Genomic DNA, 19,962 nt, shown 5'->3' with positions numbered 1-19,962 from the left:
AGTGGAGGGTTTTGCATTCAATTTGTAAAAAAAATAAAAAATAAAATAAAATAAATCACAAAGCATCTGTGTAGTGCAATAAAGCTAAGCTCAATAAAACAAGGAATGCCTGTAAATAAAATACCATCCCAGTTCTATAAAATGACAATAAATGTCAGTGCTTATAACCATTGTCAAATCTGTATGGGTCATAGGAGAATCTAAATATACCAGGTGTTCAGCCTCCAGTCTAGACAGAGATCTGAGTTGTGCTTTTCTGAATAAACCCATCTGACAGAATCAATAACACATGTTGTCCTTGTACTTGGAGAAAGTTGGCAAGTGCACATTCAATCAAAGGCAGTAATGTAAAAAGTGTTCCAAGTGTAATAATAATAAATTTCAACAGCCACATTAATAGGACATGCAAAACTTAATACCGAGGTGGAGATTAAGGCTGCTCTTTTAATGAGGAATAATAAAATTGTCTAGGAAAGAGGCATGTCACTGGTCATACATCCTGAAAAGTTTAGATTCCCAAAGACACAGGATATTTTTTTTATTTCACTAAAAAATAAAGCATTCATGACTAATATTACAGCACTAAGTTGCACTACATGAAAACTTTATTTGGTTGCTATTTTTGAAAAAGAAACTATTTCTGAATAGTTGGAAAATGGCAAATTTTTGAAAGAAATCGAGAGATAGAAACAGTATATCTGTCAGCCTTGGGTGCAGTAATGGTCCCTCAAATTTTACGTATGAAATGGCATTGGTAAACATTTTAGTTTTGCTCTTTGGGATTTGAAAGACCAACTGCAAGAAAATAAAAACAATGAAAGATTTATTTTACATATTTGCATATTCTAGGCCAGCGTTTTTCAACCGCTGTTCCGCGGCACACTAGTGTGCCACGAGATGTTGCCTGGTGTGCCGTAGGTGCAGACAAGACAAGAATTTTATAATTTTTCACTATTTTGTTTACTTAATATTTCATAGTAAAGTAATTATAAAATACTTTCTTTGTGTTTATTTGATTCCTATTTAAGGGAATTACTTTATATATAGTCAATATAGGCACAGAGTTAAATTTTTTAACATTTTCTAATGGTGGTGTGCCTCGTGATTTTTTTCATGAAACAAATGTGCCTTTGCCCAAAAAAGGTTGAAAAACACTGTTCTAGGCAGCCTTGTTATTCAAAATCTAATTTTTTTTTTTAACAAAAAGATGTACTTGGAAGGGACTTTAAAGTAATTTTGTCCAAGTTCCTATTTACTCAGGAAAATCTGATAGGTATCTATTCTCAGCTTGGATAGTTCTGGGGGAAAGGGCAGATGGGGTCATTTGTCAAAATCTCATTCTCCTACAAGGCTATGATTGCTTTTCCTCTTCCCTTCTTGCTTGCCTCCCTTCCTGTCTCCCTTCTGTCCCATTCTCTTTCTTCATTCCCTCCCTCATCTTTTCTCTTCCTCCTTTTTTCCTCTTTTCTTCCTTTTCTCTTTTCATCACAGCCTTTCCTTCATTCTTTCTTTCCTTCTCATCATTCCTTTTATATGTCCTCTCTTTCTGCCCCTACCATCCTTTCTTCTTTTAAAAACATGACTTTGAATTGAAAAGTTTTATTTTCTTCTCTGCTAAAAATCCATTGCTTGTAAATCTTTCCATTTGTACACAGAGTTCAGCCTCAGAGCCCATCAGAATGAGCCTATTTGGCGTGTGGAACTCTTTTCTTCCAAATTCTACCAAAGTCTCCAATCTTTACTTTTTGAACTTCTAAATGGCTCCCAAAAATAATGTTATACTTTATGAACTGGAAACCAGAATTACAAGTTAGAGAAGGAGCATTATTTTTAACTAGAGGCCCAGTGCATGAAAATTCAAGCACTGGAGGGAGAGGGGGTCCCTCAGCCTGGCCTGCCCCCTCCCATAGTCCAGGAACCCTCAGGGCAGGTGGAAACCTGGTCATTAGGGGAAGGCAATGCTCCAATCATACCTCTGCTGCTGATACTACCAGCAGTGCAAGCCTCAGCCTGATCTTGGGCAGGAGGGGGACTAAGAGAATTGAGGGACTCCAGAAGCAGTTGCACAGAGCAGCCCCGATGAGACTGAGGGGACTGGACACCACCATCTTGTGGCTGTGGACACCACCATCTTTAATGGTTTGGCAGTCAATTAGCATATTCCCTCCTTATTGGCTGTGGGTGCCATCATTTTTGTGAGGTTGTGATGGTCAATTAGCATACCCCCTCATTATTAGATAGGATGCTTATATGTCAGCTTCATTTTTATGATATTGGTTCTTTACCTTAGGGTTGGCAGAGGAGCTGGCCAAATAATAACCCAATAGTCAATCTATTGCATATTTACCATGCACCAAATAATGAGCAACCTACTTATCGTGACTCTTGACTATCTCATTGAATTCTCTCCACCTGCAAGAAAGCTATATCAGTGTTTCTGTACAGAGAATTTAAGAAATGTGCCCAGCATCAAACAACTAAGAAATGATAATGCTGGGCATTAAGCCTTGACTAATTTCTTGGCCATGTGCTCTCAAGCACTACCCAGTCCTGTTTTTACATGTGTGCCATGTTTAATTTCCAAAAAGGCATTATAGCTAACTTTGAATTTCACCCTGTTTTTATGCTTAACTTTCCAAGGAGTGCCTGAAGCTTTATGGGTTCCTTTTTATGAGTTTGCCACTGCAACCACCAAACTTGTGGGTCTGTCTCTTGCCACCTCTCCCTTGGGCAGCTGTTCCTTTGTCCTGGACCACACTCCTCATGCCTGTCTTCCTGAGAGGTCTGTAAACATCCTTTCAAACCTGCATGTGTCCTGCCACCCTGCCACAGCTCCCTGGAGATCACCTCCTGCTCCAGCCTTGCCTCTCACTTAGTGCTATGGCTCAGCCTGAGAAGCATCCTGGCCACTGATTGAAGTTCACATTTGGGTGTCTTTTCACCTCCATCTGATTATGAGAATTTCTGGGGCCAGCTCCATTTAAGGCTTTGCATGCAACAGGCCCTCACTCATGCATGTTGGATATATTATATCCCTTTCCTAGGATCTTCAATGGATGCTCAGGTGTCTTCTCTTTCCCGATCTTCACACACAGCTCTGATTTCTCAAAGGAACACAAGCACACCTCAGCTCCCAGATTTCTTTTGAAGATTGCTGTCTGCTTTTAAATGTCACCCACATTTTGAGTTTCTTTCAGTAGCCTGTATAGAAAGGGAGAGTTAGTAACAGTATATGTTGTGCTCAAATTCCTCATTCCACACAACCAAGAGGAAAAATGATTGTAGTCCTTAGAAAGTCTCAGCTTTCAGAGGAGATGGTAAAAGGTTGCCCTTGACTGAGGCCCTCTGGAAGAGTTTGCACTGAGTATTATTTTCTCTCTTAAAAAAAGATTAATTCTTGAGTAGAAGGCTGAACGGGGAACCATCATTACTAGTTAGAGGGGTCATTCCATTTTCCCATGCTGGCTCTGACCTGCTCTTAACAGCCATATAATGTGTTGCCAGGGATGTCATTCCAGAGATGGATGGATGCAAATGAAAACAAGCAGAAGGCTGTGTGGACTGAGATTAAGATGCCAAAGTTCTGCTCTCAGTTCTGACATTCCCATTTCCATTAATTGGTTTTCATCTCTGTTTACCAGACCATCTCACAGAGACTTTCTCCTCTCAGGTTCTCTGTGGCACTATTAGCATGTGTAAGCACACCTCCATGCACTTCTTCAACCTGGGAGCTCACTCCCCTATTTTATGGTCTGGCCAATTTCTGGTGGTGTTACCAGCTACAGACATTTTTGAACACTTCCTAATAGTCCTTATGTGTGGCACATTAACTTGAGTTATATCTTTTAATACTCATAAATCCTGAGACAGACACCTTTATTATTATAAGTCCATAACCAATAATATTATATGTTATATAATTATATGCAATTAAACTAATTCCATATAATAAAAGCCTACTATGCTAAGTGTCCAACCATTTGACCAGTCACTATGACATGCACTGACCACGAGGGGGCAAATGCTTTGACCAGTAGGTTTCCTTGCTGCTGGGTTCCCACCAATTGGGGACCGGGCAAGATGGGCTGGACATGCCCTGGAGCCCTCCCACAGTCCCTCTGCAGCCGTGATCATGCACCAGTGGGGTCCTTCATCCTGGCCTGTGTCCTCCCACAATCTAGAACTCCTCAAGGGATGTTGGAGAGCTGGTTTCAGCCCAATCTCTGCAAGACAGGCTGAGGGACCTCACTGGTGCACTAATCCATGCACCAGGCCTCTAGTATTTAATAAAATGTACAATGGAATGTGTATTAAATAATAATAATCTCCATTTTACAATTAAGGGATTATCCTTGGTTCCTCAGCTAATAAGTAATGAGCATTGATTGCATTTGAATATAGGCTTTTCTAAATCTTAAGTTATTGCATTTAACTACTCTGATTTACTACCTATCTGTTCATCCTACAAGGCCAAGTTCAAATTCTATCCTTAACAAGAAGAGCCTTCCTTAATAACAACAAAGCTGAATGAATGATCTTTCTATCACTCTATAACATTTTTATAGATATAACAGAATAAAGCTGAGTCTCATCAAGGCTTCAACATAATGCAACAATTATGTTAAATATAAGTTCCATATCCAGAAGCTTTAGAAATGTAACCAAAAACATTTTGCAGGCTCTCAAAACATACCAAAGGTGGATTATATTCCTCAAACCTAATGCAAATTCAAAGTATCTTAAAACCATCAAATAATTCTCTTTATATATGGCTAGATATAGATATAGATATAGGTATACACATAGATATAGATACACACATATATATGGAAACAATAACATACGGAAACACACAAGCATTGTATAAAAACCAGGGCTCATGGTGTGAGTGGGTCAATCACAAAAGTAATTTTATTTTTTCTCTTATTTTATTTTTAAGTTTATTCTGTTGTGGTTCTTCCCTTGCCCCTGAATAAAAAATTTAAAAAAAGAATAAAAATGGTAATACAAAAATATAGAGCCCATGACTATCTGGCCACATCATGTCATGAAAATTCTCCATCATTTAAAATCATAATAGTAATTAAAATGTCCAGTCCTTATAACTGTCCAGGCTCTTGGTAGGGCCTACTGTGTAGGAAGGAGTAGAGTTGCTGGGAAGTTTTGACTTTTCTAGGCTTAGGGCACAGGAAGAGGTTACAAGAAAGTTTATACTTGACTAAAACTCCCGTAAGCTGCCTTTGTACTTCCTGGCAACAAAAGCAATGCATATTATATAAGCAATATATTTTACAGAAAAATATATAATACTAGAGGCATTGTACACAAAATTCATGTACTCAGGGGAGGTGGGGATCTCTCAGCACAGCCTGCACCCTCTGACAATCTGGGCGCCCTTGGGGGATGTCCGACTTCTAGCTAGTGGGCCTAAGCCAGAAGTCAGACATCCTTAGCGCTGCCATGGAGGTGGAAGAGACTCCTGCCCCTGCTGCTAGCTCAACATCTGTGAGCCTGGCTTCTGGCTGAGCAGCACTCCCACAGGGGCAGCTCCTGTGTTGAATGTCTGCCCCCTGGTGGTAAGTACACACCATAGGGTCATAGGGACCAGTTGTCCCGCTGATTGGTTTGGTCTATTTGCATATTAATCTTTTATTATATAGGATTAAATGTTGCAAATATTTTTTTATATTATTGATTTTCCACAGAGAGGAAGGAAGAGGGATAGAGAGCTAGAAAAGTCAATGAGAGAGAAACATCGACCAGCTGCCTCCTGCACACTCCCTGCCCGGAATGTGCCCACAACCAATGTACATGCCCTTGTCCGGAATTGAACCTCAGACCTTTCAGTCTGCAGACTGACGCTCTATCCACTGAGCCAAACCAGTCTCGGCTGTTGCAAATATTTTTAAAAATTCAAAATAGCACAAAGAGAGAAATAAAAGTCCTCCATAATGCCACCACCTTCAATGACCTATGTCAGCATTTTGATATACACCACTGAAATTTCATTTTCACCTGTAGATGTTCATAACGCAACTTCATGTTGAGGGGAGCTACTTTCCCTAGACTGTCTTTTTCAAATCGTAGCAATGCCTCTTGCTTTCATATAATTCTTGAGTGCAATAAATAATAATAAATAATAAATGTCCTGTTGATACTGATTTTAACTTCTTTGATTTTTCATACCTATCCCAGAAAATAGTCAAAAGTATAGGTCAAGAGTCTAGACTCCAAAGCTAGTCTCTTTGGGATCATTTCAGTAATACACATACCCCCACTTATTGAGTGCCCTTTAGTAAATGAAATCAATCAACGTTTCTATATCTTACTTTTCTAATGTGTAAAATGATGATGATCATAGTAATTTTCCTCAGAGGCTTATTGTGAAACATAAAATATATTAATGAGCCTTTATATCTAACCTTCTTTAACAAGTGTCCAGAAAATGCTAAGTTCTATACTACTGGTAGTTATGAAAATGAAGATAGTAATGGTGCTGATATAATTATACCATGAGAATATAGTTCTCAAGAAGCTTGTAATTTACTTTGTAAGATTAAATAAGTGTAAGCCAAATAATTAGAAAAGTGTTAAGTGTTAATTTAATTATTTTAATGCTTAAACTGTTATAATTGGATTTAATAAACAAGATGGTATTTGGGAGAATTTAAGTCTATTTGAGTCTGATGTTTGGCAAAAATATAGATGTAGATAGAGATGTAGGTATAGGTATAAATAGAGATAGAGAGAGAAAGATAAGGATGATATAGATATTTATTGGTATATTCCCTGCAGTGGTTTTCCATTTTTCAATATTTTTCCAAATATATTTTTTAATATATTTTTTATTTTTTAAAGAGAGGAAGGGAGATAGATAAAGAGTTAGAAACATCATTGAGAGAGAAACATTGATCAGCTGCCTCCTGCACACATCTTACTAGGGATGTGCTTGTAACTAAAGTATATGCCCTTGACCAGAATTGAACCTGGTCAGTCCACAGTCCTATGCTCTATCCATTGAGCCAAACTGATTAGGGCTTCCGGATATTTTTATGTCCCCTAAAATCTAACTAGTTTTGTAGGATAAAGTTATGACACAAAACTGCCCCAATTCTAATAAACAATCTGCACTCTCCCATGAGAGGAATCACACAGGAACCTCACTGGCTGCACATTCTCATTAGATTGACTCCAATCAGAACAAATCAGAAAAAAAAAAAAAAAAAAAAAAAAAAAAAGGATGAAGCTGAGGACTTGGATTATTCCCTCCTCCCCAATCACCTGCCAGTGGATCCCCAGAAACTGGTGTGACTAAAACCTCTCTTTTAAAAGTGAGAGACCCCCAGATAGTGGAGCCTAAGAATTAAAAAGCAGAAATTCATGTGTAAACAATTAGGATGTGTGTGTGTGGGTGGGTGGAGGGGGGTGATGAGGGGAGAGACTATTAGGAAACCCTGAGAGGCAGTTCATAATCATCAGCCCAGATATTTTTATATTGTCACTCTGAATGCTTTCACACGTTTTCTTTCCCTTGATTATGTCCTTTCATTCACTGGGCCAGGGTTTTGAGGCATAATTAGGAGTTTTTTAGAAAATAAGGAAGTTATCTGCAATGACATGAAACAGATAGGGTCCTGCAACTAAGTGGCTCTTGGAGGCACTCAGAGACCAATCAGTTTCTCTAAGTCAGTTTTATCAATCCTGACTGCAGAGTGATAACTAACAGAGAAGCTTTTAAAAAGCCCAGTACTGTACTCAGGTTGCACCATGATCAATTTCAACCTGGATTGAAGAGAACGGGACTCAGGCATCAACATGTGTTATAATCTCCCTGGATTATTGCAATATGCAATCAAGGTTGAGAGCCAATGCTGTGGCAATAGCTAAAGAGTATACCCTATCCAGATAGGTTTATTTCTTTGCTATACACTGAAACACCACTTTTTGTTCGTTTGTTTGTTTGTTAATCCTCACCTGATGATATTTTTTTCAGTGATTTTTTTTTTAGAGAGAGTGGGAGGGAGAGGGACAGAGAGACAATCATAATGAGAGAGACACATCAATTGGTTGCCTCCCACTCATGCCTTGGGATCAAGCCTGCAACCTAGGTACATGCCTTGACTGGAATTGAACCGGTGACCCTTCAGTTTGAGGGCTGACACTCTATCAAACCAGCCAGGGCAAAACTCTGCATTTTCAATTAGGTACTTGATCATAAGAAGAATGGCCAAGGTATGGGAGGACAGTTATGATAGAGAAGAAAACTGGTTTTGTGGCTTGAAGGTTCTGGGTTCCTAACCCAGCTCTGTCACTAACTCCTTAGCTGCATAGATTTGGATCAGTTACTAAGCCTCAGTTCCTTTGTTCATTCAACGAAAATAATAATAATGTGTACGGGCTTTGTAAAGATTAAAAGGATAAGATGAAAAGCACTTAGCGCAGTGCCTGGAACATGATAAAGGATCACTATTCAATGATCGATAGCTGTCACTGTTATTATTGGCAAAACACTTACAACTTTAAAAATAGAGCGTGTGCTATTGACTGAAACAGAGATACCATAGTCACATGCAAAGGCCAGAACATTTCAGATGCATATAAGTTCACACTACTGATTTATTTAGCATTAACACCTGCCTCTAAATTCATAAGTGCTCATAATTATGGATATTAACTCTCTAAATGATGGAGGTATTTCCTATGCAGGATGTGATGCAGAAAGGGAATTAAATTTCAATGAATGCATTCAGTGTGTCTGTTGAAGACCTCTAAGCAATGTGGAGACATTATAGCATTCATCTTGGCAGTTAGCCAGGGAAGTGGATAAGAATATGTGCTATCATCCAAGGACGATCACTAAGTGCCCAGGAACTCCTGGAGACATAAAATATAAAATGTTTAACTTGCAAGGGATGATACAGTTCAGTGATTTTGAAAACTTAGCCGTGAACACTTTCCTCAATAGAAATCTTAACTGTTAATGCCATATATTTGCAAGTGCAATTCTTATTGTTAAGTGAGGCTTACCCACTTCACTTTGAAGGGTTGTTTGGAACTCCAGTGATCCTAAAGAATGTATTTTGAAAGTCACTGATTGAGTTAGGACCACTTAGAGTAGATTGTACTGAAAGGAGTTTTTAGGAGTAAAATAGGCAGGTTTAGGGAGTTTTGGAAATTAGGGAGTCCATGGGAGAGAACTGCAAAGCTTGGATGGGGGGTGCTGGGAGCCTCCAAAAGGCATACATTCACAAAGAACTAAAGGCTCCACAGCCTAAAGGGAGAGGAAGAGACCCATTCACAGAAGATAAGGGGAAAGCGACAGGATGTAGAAAGACAAAAGTGAGAAAATGGGATGGATTTCAGCTCTGAAGCTGCTATAGCGACCAATCAGGTGGATAGCAGGACACAAAGAACTGCAGCCTTTATAAACCTTAGGAAACAGAGACTCAGTAGGTGTCTCCCACTTCCCACATGGAAGTCTGCTTATTTCCCAGTAAATTTCCATCTTTTCCTATATCACCTTTGTCCGTGGCTTCATTCTTCGAATCCACCTGGATAAGGACCCAGGAAGGAAGCCACCATTGCATCCTACTCAGAGGAAAACCACATGTTTCAGTTTAATTCCAGTACTTTGGTAAAATCCAGTAAAACTTCCTGGTATACTCACTATTGTGCACTCATCTCCAGCACTAAGTATAAGCCTTGTGACAAGCCATCGTCATGTAGATATGGATATGACCTTGCTTCTTGGTATACTCACTCTTTGAATCTATTTCCATGCTATAATAAAGCTTGGGTTAGACCATTGTATGATGAAACTGTGTGAAAAGAAGAACCATAATGAGGACACTGAGGTTCCAGATTTATGAGTAAAGTCCTCCTGGATCCCTCAGCTTAGCCTCAAAATATCCACAGCTTCATGAAAGACTTCATTCAAATGAGAACAACAGAAGAACCACACAGCCAAGCCCAGACTGCAGACTCATAAGGAAATACAATGATTGTTGCTTTACACCACAAAGTTTTGGAGTGAGTGCTAGTATAGCAATATCTAACTCAAAAGATATCTATTGTTGCCAAAACTGGTTTGGCTCAGTGGATAGAGTGTCGGCCTGAGGACTGAAAGGTCCCAGGTTCGATTCCAGTCAAGGGCATGTACCTTGGTTGTGGGCACATCCCCAGTTGCAGGTGTGCTGGAGGCAGCTGATCGATGTTTCTCTCTCATCGATGTTTCTAACTCTCTATCTCTCTCCCTTCCTCTCTGTAAAAAATCAATAAAATATATTTTTTAAAAGATATCTATTGTATTTAATAGACAAATTAGTGTATATATTCCCTTCCAGAACCACAGCAATTGGTTCAGGGATGGGAATGTAACCCAACCTTCTCCCTTCATGTTCTAAAGTAAATATGAGGATGAAAAATAGCATGAAGAAGAACTTATCATAACACTTCCTTATGTATATGTACATACACCTGTGTCTGTACATTGGTAAATAACAAATAAAATAAATAAGCTATACATGATAAATGACACACATATTTATACATACATAAATTTACTTTACTAGATTAAACTTACATTTAATTGCATTGCACTCTGTATGTCAAGAACCAGATTAACTCATACTTGAACAGTGTTTGAGGATTTTGTTGGAATTCCATCATCTTTGTGAATGCTCAATCTGAGATATTTCTCAGCAAAGCATTTGTTACAAGGGTTCTGACCTGATGCCTTTGCTCTCACAATGAATCTTTGACTCCAGTCTCAATGTTTCACCGTTGCTGCCATCACTACCACACCTGGTAACTGAGTATTAGTCTCTCCAACCTGGAGATCAGGTGTTTGAAAGTTCACAGAAAGAAGTCAGATGGCTACTGCTGGATTTATTTCCTTCCTTCCCCCAAAAGAACACGGCAAAGAAATTATTTTTTCTTAGAATTTGAGAAGATTGCAGAGGATGCAAATTGCAGTCCCCAACATCAGTTTAAATGCCCTTTTTTTATTGCTCAAAATCAAATAAACTTTATTTTTCTGTGTAGTTGATGACAAATTCCATCCCATTATTAGAGAATAATTTTGAAAATATAATATCATAATGCTCAGACAAATATAAAACGAACATGTGTCAAAGATTTACTCAACTCATTAACTGCTGAGAGGAACAATAAGGTGTTAAAACCAGCCCAAAGAACATTTGAAAAAATAGGTATTTATAGGACAGTTAATAAAGGCAGTTTAAGGATAGATACAAAACTAGTTAATATCTAACAGTGGGATAAACCATAATCTTTGAGGTGATCTTTTCCATTTACTGGAAATAATTTGCATCTCTACTGAAGAAAAATTTTCAAGATAACATATAACTTCAATAATTCTGCCACCTCAAATCAATAGCAAATCATAAATTAAAAAACATACATTTGCTTAACTCCTGATGATGCACTTTGCATTCTTTGAGATCATGAAAAAAAAAGAAAGAAAGAAAGAAATGAGAGACAAAAATGTGGTATTAGTAGTGATGACCTGGAAGTCATGGGGACAGGGAGGATGAAAATGACTTAGTTCAAGAGGAGCTGCCTCGGAGGGCATCCAGGGGTCAGTTTTGAGGACCAGCCTGTTGGTGAGGCCAGCTCTGGAATTTTCTCAGTACTGCCTTTGCATCAGTGTTTCTCAAACTTGCCTGCACATTAGGCTCACCTGGGGAGTTGTTAACAATCCCAGAGTGCATGCTATGACCTGAATCAATTAAATCACAGTTGGGGGATCTGGAATCCAGGTATCAGTATTTTTAAAATATAACAACTTTTTTTTTTAATACTCAATACATCCCAGGCCACTTTGATGTAGAGCCGTTTTAGGACCACTGCCTCATGCTTTATTCCTTTGTACAGAACACTGGTTCTCACACTTTATACTGTCACATTATCTGGACAAGTAGCTACCATCCATATTCCCAGGCCCCAACCCCTAGTTTCAGACTCAGTAGATTGAGGATAGGGTCCAAGAATGTTCATTCTAACAAGCTCCCAGGTGACACTGATATGACCTTTTGGAGGTGTATTCTATGAGCAGAGAAGGCCTAGATTTTTTGCCTTTAGGCAGTGGTCGGCAAACTCATTAGTCAACAGAGCTAAATATCAACAGTACAACGATTGAAATTTCTTTTGAGAGCCAAATTTTTTAAACTTAAACTACTTCTAATGCCACTTCTTCAAAATAGACTCACCTAGGCCGTGATATTTTGTGGAAGAGCCACACTCAAGGGGCCAAAGAGCAGCATGTGGCTCACCAGCCACAGTTTGCCAACCACAGCCTTAAGGGAATTATAAGCAACACATTTGAAAAGTGGTTAAAATATGTAATGGTTTTGTGGCCTATGTTTTGTGGGTTTGGAATACTTAGAATTAACAATTTGAGAATCTATAATAATTTTTAAGTTGTCTTATTGCCTAAACAGCTTGAGACAAACCAACTGCTCCAATCCAGAGAGAAAGACCTTTGCACAAAGATTACTAGAGGAGGTACACATCTTCTCAGTTACCCCAATGCACCCTGCATGTTAGAGGCCTCGTGCAAGAGAGACCAGTTTTTGGTTGTCACTCCTGGAAAGTCTAACTTACTGAGTTTAAGGAGAGGCTTTTATGCTCAAAAATTTGATTCATACATAACATATAATGTTACATATTATTACATAAATATCTATAATTATAAAAGCCTAAGTGACTATTACGACCAAATGACTGGAACAACCAGAATGACCAGTGGACCAATCACTATGACGTGCACTAACCACCAGGGGGAAGACGTTCATTGCAGGAGCTGCTCCCTCAGCCAGAAGCCAGGATCATGTTGGTGAGTGCAGCTGCAGCAGTGAGCACAGCTGGCACAGTGGCCGAGATGACAGTGTTACTGAGCAGTGAGTAGCAGCAGTGGGTGCAGTGGCCCAGATGAGCATGAGCAGTGTGGCAGCAGCTCTGGCTCCTCTCTGGCCACCTGTGGCTTGGCACACTGCTACACTCCCCAAGCAGATAGGGAGAGAGCACAGGCCAGGCTGAGAGACCCTGCTCCCTCCTTCCCGCACGAATCCGTGCACCGAGCCTCTAGTATTAAATAATGAGATATATATTTTAGGTTTCTTAGAACCACAGAATTAGAAGTTGAGTGATGCTAAGAAGAGCATATAGCAGAGCATATTGGTCACTGGTCACTGGAACTGGTAAGCAGTCGAACATAATATTTTAAATTACCAAGTAACTTTCCTTCTATCACTTTGGGAGCCCTCTGGCCTGGGCTCTCAGACACTAAACAGTTTCCTAGAAAATGGGAAAATGTGCAAATCAATCAAAACCTGCTCTTTCTCCCATTTTTCACAAACATAATTAATTGGTCCTACCATTAGTTCATCGGAAGGCTGCAGGGTGAAGGTTGAAGGCATATATCATATGATTTTATTAGAGTATATAACCCCAGGGCAGAGAAGAAAGAATCAGGAAGATTCAAGAAGAGAAGGATGGAGAGAGCCAAGAGGAGGAGGCTGGGGTATGGGGGTGGCTGCCACTAGGGAAACTGGTTATGCAATCATGGAACCAAGCCTTTGGAAATTCACATAAGCTACATCTCAAGACTGATGACGTTTGCTATAGTAAGAAAGGGGAAGTCATTGGCTCCCATCACTAATGGTCCAAAGACTAGTTTCCAGGGGATGGTTGGTGGGAAAGTACAGAGTTGATCCTCTTATGGTTGACAACCTTCAACATCCAACAATAGAGAAACTGAAGGGGAATGTGTGTTCCTAACTTCTCAGAGACTAACTGAAAAGTATTCATATATACACTAATTCTTCATAAATATTTAGTAGTTCTATTATCTTAAGAAAGAACAAAAAGGGAAAGAAATAGGAACGGCAATGTTTCCCTTGCCTTTTCAAAATAGCAGCTGAGCTGAGCTTCTCTGACCCTGATCCCGAAGGACATTATAGCCTCCATAAAACTCTGTTCCCAGATCTAGGGTCAGAGACATTTCCTGTGAATCCATGGATGTATGATGTGCCCCTATCATTACTTGAACAGAAGCACAATCTTCCTTTCAAAAAGAAGTTCAGTAGACAAGGAACACAAGGCAGTTCAATTACATTATAATTGACTCTAATTGGCCCACCCACGGGCTGTTAAATTCTTTATCTGCAGCCTGGTAGCACATTAGAAAGCTGTAACACCTCTGTCCCCACCCTGAAGAACACAATAGAAAATGTTTTTAAAATCCACCAAGCAGCTGAGCTTGGATAAAGGGAACTCCTGAGGGGTGGATAAAATAGAAGCTGTTTTAGGAGCAGTGTTGAGGAGCTCTGGAACAGGGGAGTTGGGGAATGGGAAACTTCTGCTTTCTCAAGGTAAACAGAGCAGGAAATTTTTTGAGGGTTTATTATCGATGCACTGATTGTTTCTTAAGTTCATATATCATCCTAGAAATCTATCTACTTTTTTTTTCAATTGTTAAATATATATTGACTCCACTTGGGTGCCAGGCACTGTGTCAGGACTGAGATTTAGAGTGGAGATATCTGTGTTGGCTGGCATGGAAGAGAAGATTCAGTAAGATGCCACCAGGATCTGATGAACCTGTAAGGTATAAGGATGGATGAGCAGAAATGAGCAGAACTGGGCAGGAGAGCTCCCAGCAGGAAGAATGAAGGGCTAGAGTTCAGAGTAGACACAGCAGAATTTTACCATGTTCTGTGCTCAAAAAAAAAACAACAGGAAACCAGCCCTCCCCTCCCACCCATACACACACACACACTTTGTCTTTCAGAACCACCTACTGCAAAGAACCACCCTTCTCCATAGGACCCATGATATCCTCCTTGGTTACCTAGGATAGGCCAGACACAGATCCTCCAAATTCTCATTCTTTGCCTCATGATTGGCTAAACTGCTTATTCCCTCTGATCAACTGGAACCAAATGCTACGTAGTAACTAAACTGTGATTACGATTCTCTCATTTTCCCAGGCCCAGAATTTTGACCCAACTTTAACTTGGACTAGCACACATCCTCTCCATAGCTCCTCCCTGTCCCCCCAAATAATAGATGGCTTCAAGGTGAAGCAATCTACTGTCCTTTCATGGCATGCTCCTTCATTTCTTTTCTCACTTTAGGTGCTTTCTAGCCTTCTTCACTCTTCCTTTTAAAAGAAAAATCCTGTTTGCTTAACCTTTGAGATGCTTGCTGATCTACGGAGACACCACCCTCTCTATTGTAATAGCCCCTCCTCACCCCTTGCAATAATCCTTTAGAATAATGTCTCCCCTTCCTAAATTCTGATTTTGTTTTGTTTGTTTTGTTTGAGTAACTGAGCATGCTTTCTTGTCAGTCTTAATTTTGTATGCAGTTCTTAAACTTGAGCTGCATCATAATCTTCTGGAAGTCTATTAAACATAGGATCTAGGGCAAAAGTTTTTGATTCAGTAGGTCCTGGGTTCGTTTGGAATTTGTATTTCTAACAAGTTTCTAGGTGATGCTGATGCTGCTCAACCAGCACCTCACTTTAAGATTCATTGATATAGCCCCAGACAAGAAGAGGCAAGTGATAGGGCCACCAGAGAATTAGTCAGAGGTCAGATCTAGCAGGAACATAGGTTTAATCTCTGGCACTGTTGAAGGATGGGAACAGGAAACTACTTAATCACATCTGTCTCTTTGGGAAATCCTTCTGACTGATGTTAGGAGAACAAATTGAAAAAGGTGAGAAACAATGACTGGAAATCTATGAGGAAGACACCATGTGATCCAGGCGAGAAATGCCAGCAGTCTGGGCTGAAGTTGGGGGAATAGCTAGTGACTAAAGAGAAATAGAGATTCCAGCAATAGCATCCACAGGACTAGAGTCTGGCTAAAGGTGGGAAATAAAGAAGAGGAAGGAGTCACTAATAATACTGGCTTCCTAGGAAAAAAATGGAAGCCAAAGCCTGGCCAGTGTGGCTCAGTGATTGAGCATATACCTATGATTCAGGAAGTCATGGTTTTATTCCCTATCAGGGCACATGCCTGGGTTGTGGGCTGGATCTGCAGAAGGCAGCTGATCAATTATTCTATTTCATCTTTGATGTTTCTATCTCTCCCTCTCCTCTTTTCTCTCCAAATTCAATAAAAATAAGTAATAAATAATGATAAGGAAGGGAATCCAGAAGGAGGGAAAGCTGGGCTATTGCTCTGTGGAGTTTATTCTGCTGAAGATCTAGAGTGAAGAGTCCAGTATATACCAAGATAAAGGAGGCCTGTGAAAGAGCAGATGCAAGACTAACACCTATAGCCCTCCAGGAATCAGGCCAGTGCTGGTCTAAGCTTCTTTCAACAAAGTCTTATCTACTGGACTATGCTAATAAAAGGGTAATATGCAAATTGTTCATTAGGGCCTGGCATTAACAACTGAACAGCAAGCTGTGTGGGGTGACCAGGCCAGCAGGGGGAGCAGTGAGGGGCAACCAGGCCAGCGGGGAGGGCTGTTGGGGCAACCTAGCCCCAATTGGGGCAGGCTGGCTGGAACCCATCCATGCACAAATTTGTGCACCAGGCCTCTAGTAATTCTCAGATTCCTCACACAATTACATGGAACTCAACTTTCTCTCCCCTTCTAGACCACAACTTGGAAAAAATGGCTATTTATTAGTGTTGCCAGTTGTCCCATAAGGATTCTGCACCAAATTCTAATGTGTGTGTTTGGCATTGTGGTATTGTTCCCCACCCATATTACTAAGCAGTTTTTGGATACCAACTTGGCATCCTACAATTCTATTCAATTCTGACACTACTTACCTGGAGAGAACACCAGATTCCATAGGTTAAGGATTCAATCCCATAAGACTACCCCCCACACACACACACACACCTCAAAGTTCAATCATAAGTCCAGTTTGTCACCTGTGCCTCTGACCAACTGGCTGTAAATCAAAGACTCCAATAACCCCCATCTTGGGTTTAGTTAATTTCTAGAGCAGCTCAAAGAACTTAGAAAATCCATTTACTCACAAGATTAATAGTTTATTACAAAGGATATTAAAAGATATGAATCAAAAAAAAAGCATGGCCAGCTATATAAACTCATGTAGGGTAGTCTAAACATAACAATTGCTAACTAAATGTGGTCATGGGTGGTAACCATGTTTTAGGCCTATATCTTCCCTGACAAAGGTCAATTTTTAACTTAAGGGAGCCTGTTCATTGTCTTTTTGCAACTAAGATAACATACCTTTTATAGACCCCTCAAGATATAACCTCCCTAACAGAGCAGGAAATCATAAAACCCCTCATTGTTATCTTTTTTCTGGAATACCATCTCTATGTGCTATAAATATTAATTATTAACTATCCTGTATCCATCAATGTAAAAAAAAGTATGCATCTCTCTGTTTTACTTTTTATTGCATCCCAGAGATTTCACTGGTCTACTCTCTACCCCCTTAATCTATCACCAACAGATTCCATGCTATCCTCCTTTGACCACGGCCTTTGATTCTATTGTGCAAAATAAGCTGCAAAATTGCCATTATCCAGAGCATTTCCTCAATTTGTTGAGACAATTGTTTTGAGTTTAGCTAAAATAAACTCATCCACAGGTTTGGATGCTTCTTACTTTGACACCATATAGTATGTATTTTTTTTGGAAACATTATTCCACAAAATCAACCACATAAATTTATCTATGTTTGTTTTTAAGATATAGAAAGAAAGTGTTGGGGCAGAAATAGAATATTGGAAACTCTCTGTAATCATAAGAAATATTAATCATGCTCTGTTAACCACGATGGTTCTGTTCTGATTAGAGAAAGCACATTGTAACCCAGCTGGGAGTTGTATGCCCTGGAGCATAGGAGCTAGCTGTCCTATTGGAATGCTGTCCATACTCCTGTCCCAGAAACCAGAAACTGCCTATCATTATGGAAAGATTTACAACCTCATGGTTGAAACAACCTAGTCCCAGGGGCACATTCTCTTTACAACTCCCAGCCCCTATTACCTGAAATCTGGTCCCAGGGCACCCTGAGGCACCTGCCTTCTATAACTACCTCTCAGTGCCCATAATTCATAACCTGTAATGATTATCCCATGACTACTTTCCAATGCCTGTAATTCCTACTTTCCCATGCAATCTTTGTCCTTCTACTCAATACAAGTAGCTGGCTTATGGTGGGGTGCAGAGTAGATTTTTGTGGATAACCTGCTGCTCTCCCATACTGCCAGCATTATTGGAATAAATGCTCATATATGATTCAACCCTGACTCTGCTTAATTGGCTCAAGTAGTGACAGGCAGCCCATAACCCTTGGTTTTCTGATTACAAAAGCAGATGACAAATATAAGAAATGTCTTCTCCCTCTGCCCCTTTTCCTCAGCATCATTCAACAAATAGAAAAGTAAGAGGTGATGGACTGACCCAACAAAGACGACACTGACCAGCAGGCTAGAGGCAGGCATACAGAAAAGAAATTCAGACATTCAAATAGTGCTCAAGATTCACCATATTGGCTTCCTTAAAAGAAATAAAATGTAGCACTGTGTCCCAGAAGCCATTTGTCATATGGTTGTGCATATTTATATGGAGACTCATATTTTTAGTTGGAAGGACATGAGGTCTTTTTCTCAGTTTCTATGGTATGTCACTTATAAAGTCTGCATTTATATGATTGAAGTAATTATACTGAATGCCCAATTTGCTCAATTAAAAAATGCACCCCACTGCCAGGTTTTTTTAAATACATGCACCCTTTATAAGCAGAACCACACTAATGCGAAAAAAAGGGGATAATTTTTAATTTGCCGTCTTCAGACATGAAGTTAAAGTCTCCAAATCCTTCCAACAATAGTTTCTAGGAGTGGAAACTTGGAAGCAGGGGTTACATCTCCAGGATTCAGCTCTTCTTAGACCCATGATGTTCATTATGGGGCCCAGAACCCAATCATGGTTACTGAGCTCTTGAAATGTGTTGAGTCCAAATTAAGATGTGCTGGAGGTGTCCAATAAATGCTGGGTTTAGAAGAATAAAAACTATTTGTATGTGGGTTACATGTGGAATGATAATTATATTATATATGGAGGTTGAATAAAATATACTTAAAAAATAAATTTCACTGTGTGTTGGTTTGTCAGAGCTGCCAAAGTACCACAAACTGAGTGGTTTAAACAATAAAGACTTATTGTACAACAGTTCTAAAGGCTAGAAGTCCAAGATCAAGGTGTCAGCAGAATTGTTTCCTTCAGAGGCTGTGAAGGAAAGATCTGTCCAGGCCTCTCCCCTTGGCTTGCAGAGGGCTGTCTTCTCCCTGATGTCCTTACATCATCACCTTTCTAGGCACATCTGTCTTTGTGTCCAAATTCCTCCTTTATATAAGGACAATAGTCAGACTGGATTAGAGTCCACTTTAGTGATCTCATTTTAACTTGATAACTTCTTCAAATACCCAATTTTCAAATAAGTTCACATTTTGTGATATAAAAGGTCAAGATTCAAACATACCTATTTTTTTTATATATAGACACCTGCCAATAACCAATTCCAGCATGTAATAATTACAAGAGTTCCATCAAAAGGTTGATGGGACTTAGGGAGCTCAAAAAGGGTGAGCCATGTATGTAATTTACATGTTGGAAATGGCTAAACAGCACTTCCACCAAACCTGAATGGGATTGTTAGCTGCCAGACAGCTCCAAGGCATTTTATTGCCTCCTGTTGGCCAAACACCTGAACAGCTGTAGGCTATTCTCCAAACTAATAATGCTTCTGTAAAATACCCTTTGATACTTTACCCTTGTAAGTGTTATTTCCACTTTACCTTAGGACAAATTATGTGTAATAAAAGCAAGGGTTCTTGGTCAAAGGAGAGACTTCAGTTCCCTTTAGCTGAAGCTCCTCTGACCCCCAATGCTTTTCAAAACTATCTTTAGTCTTTGGACTCTTTAATCAT

Source organism: Pipistrellus kuhlii, unplaced genomic scaffold, assembly GCF_014108245.1.
Source record: "Pipistrellus kuhlii isolate mPipKuh1 unplaced genomic scaffold, mPipKuh1.p scaffold_m20_p_6, whole genome shotgun sequence".
NCBI classification, from domain to species: domain Eukaryota; kingdom Metazoa; phylum Chordata; class Mammalia; order Chiroptera; family Vespertilionidae; genus Pipistrellus; species Pipistrellus kuhlii.
The sequence above is the reverse complement of the archived record's forward strand: the minus strand, read 5'-3'. Positions refer to the sequence as shown.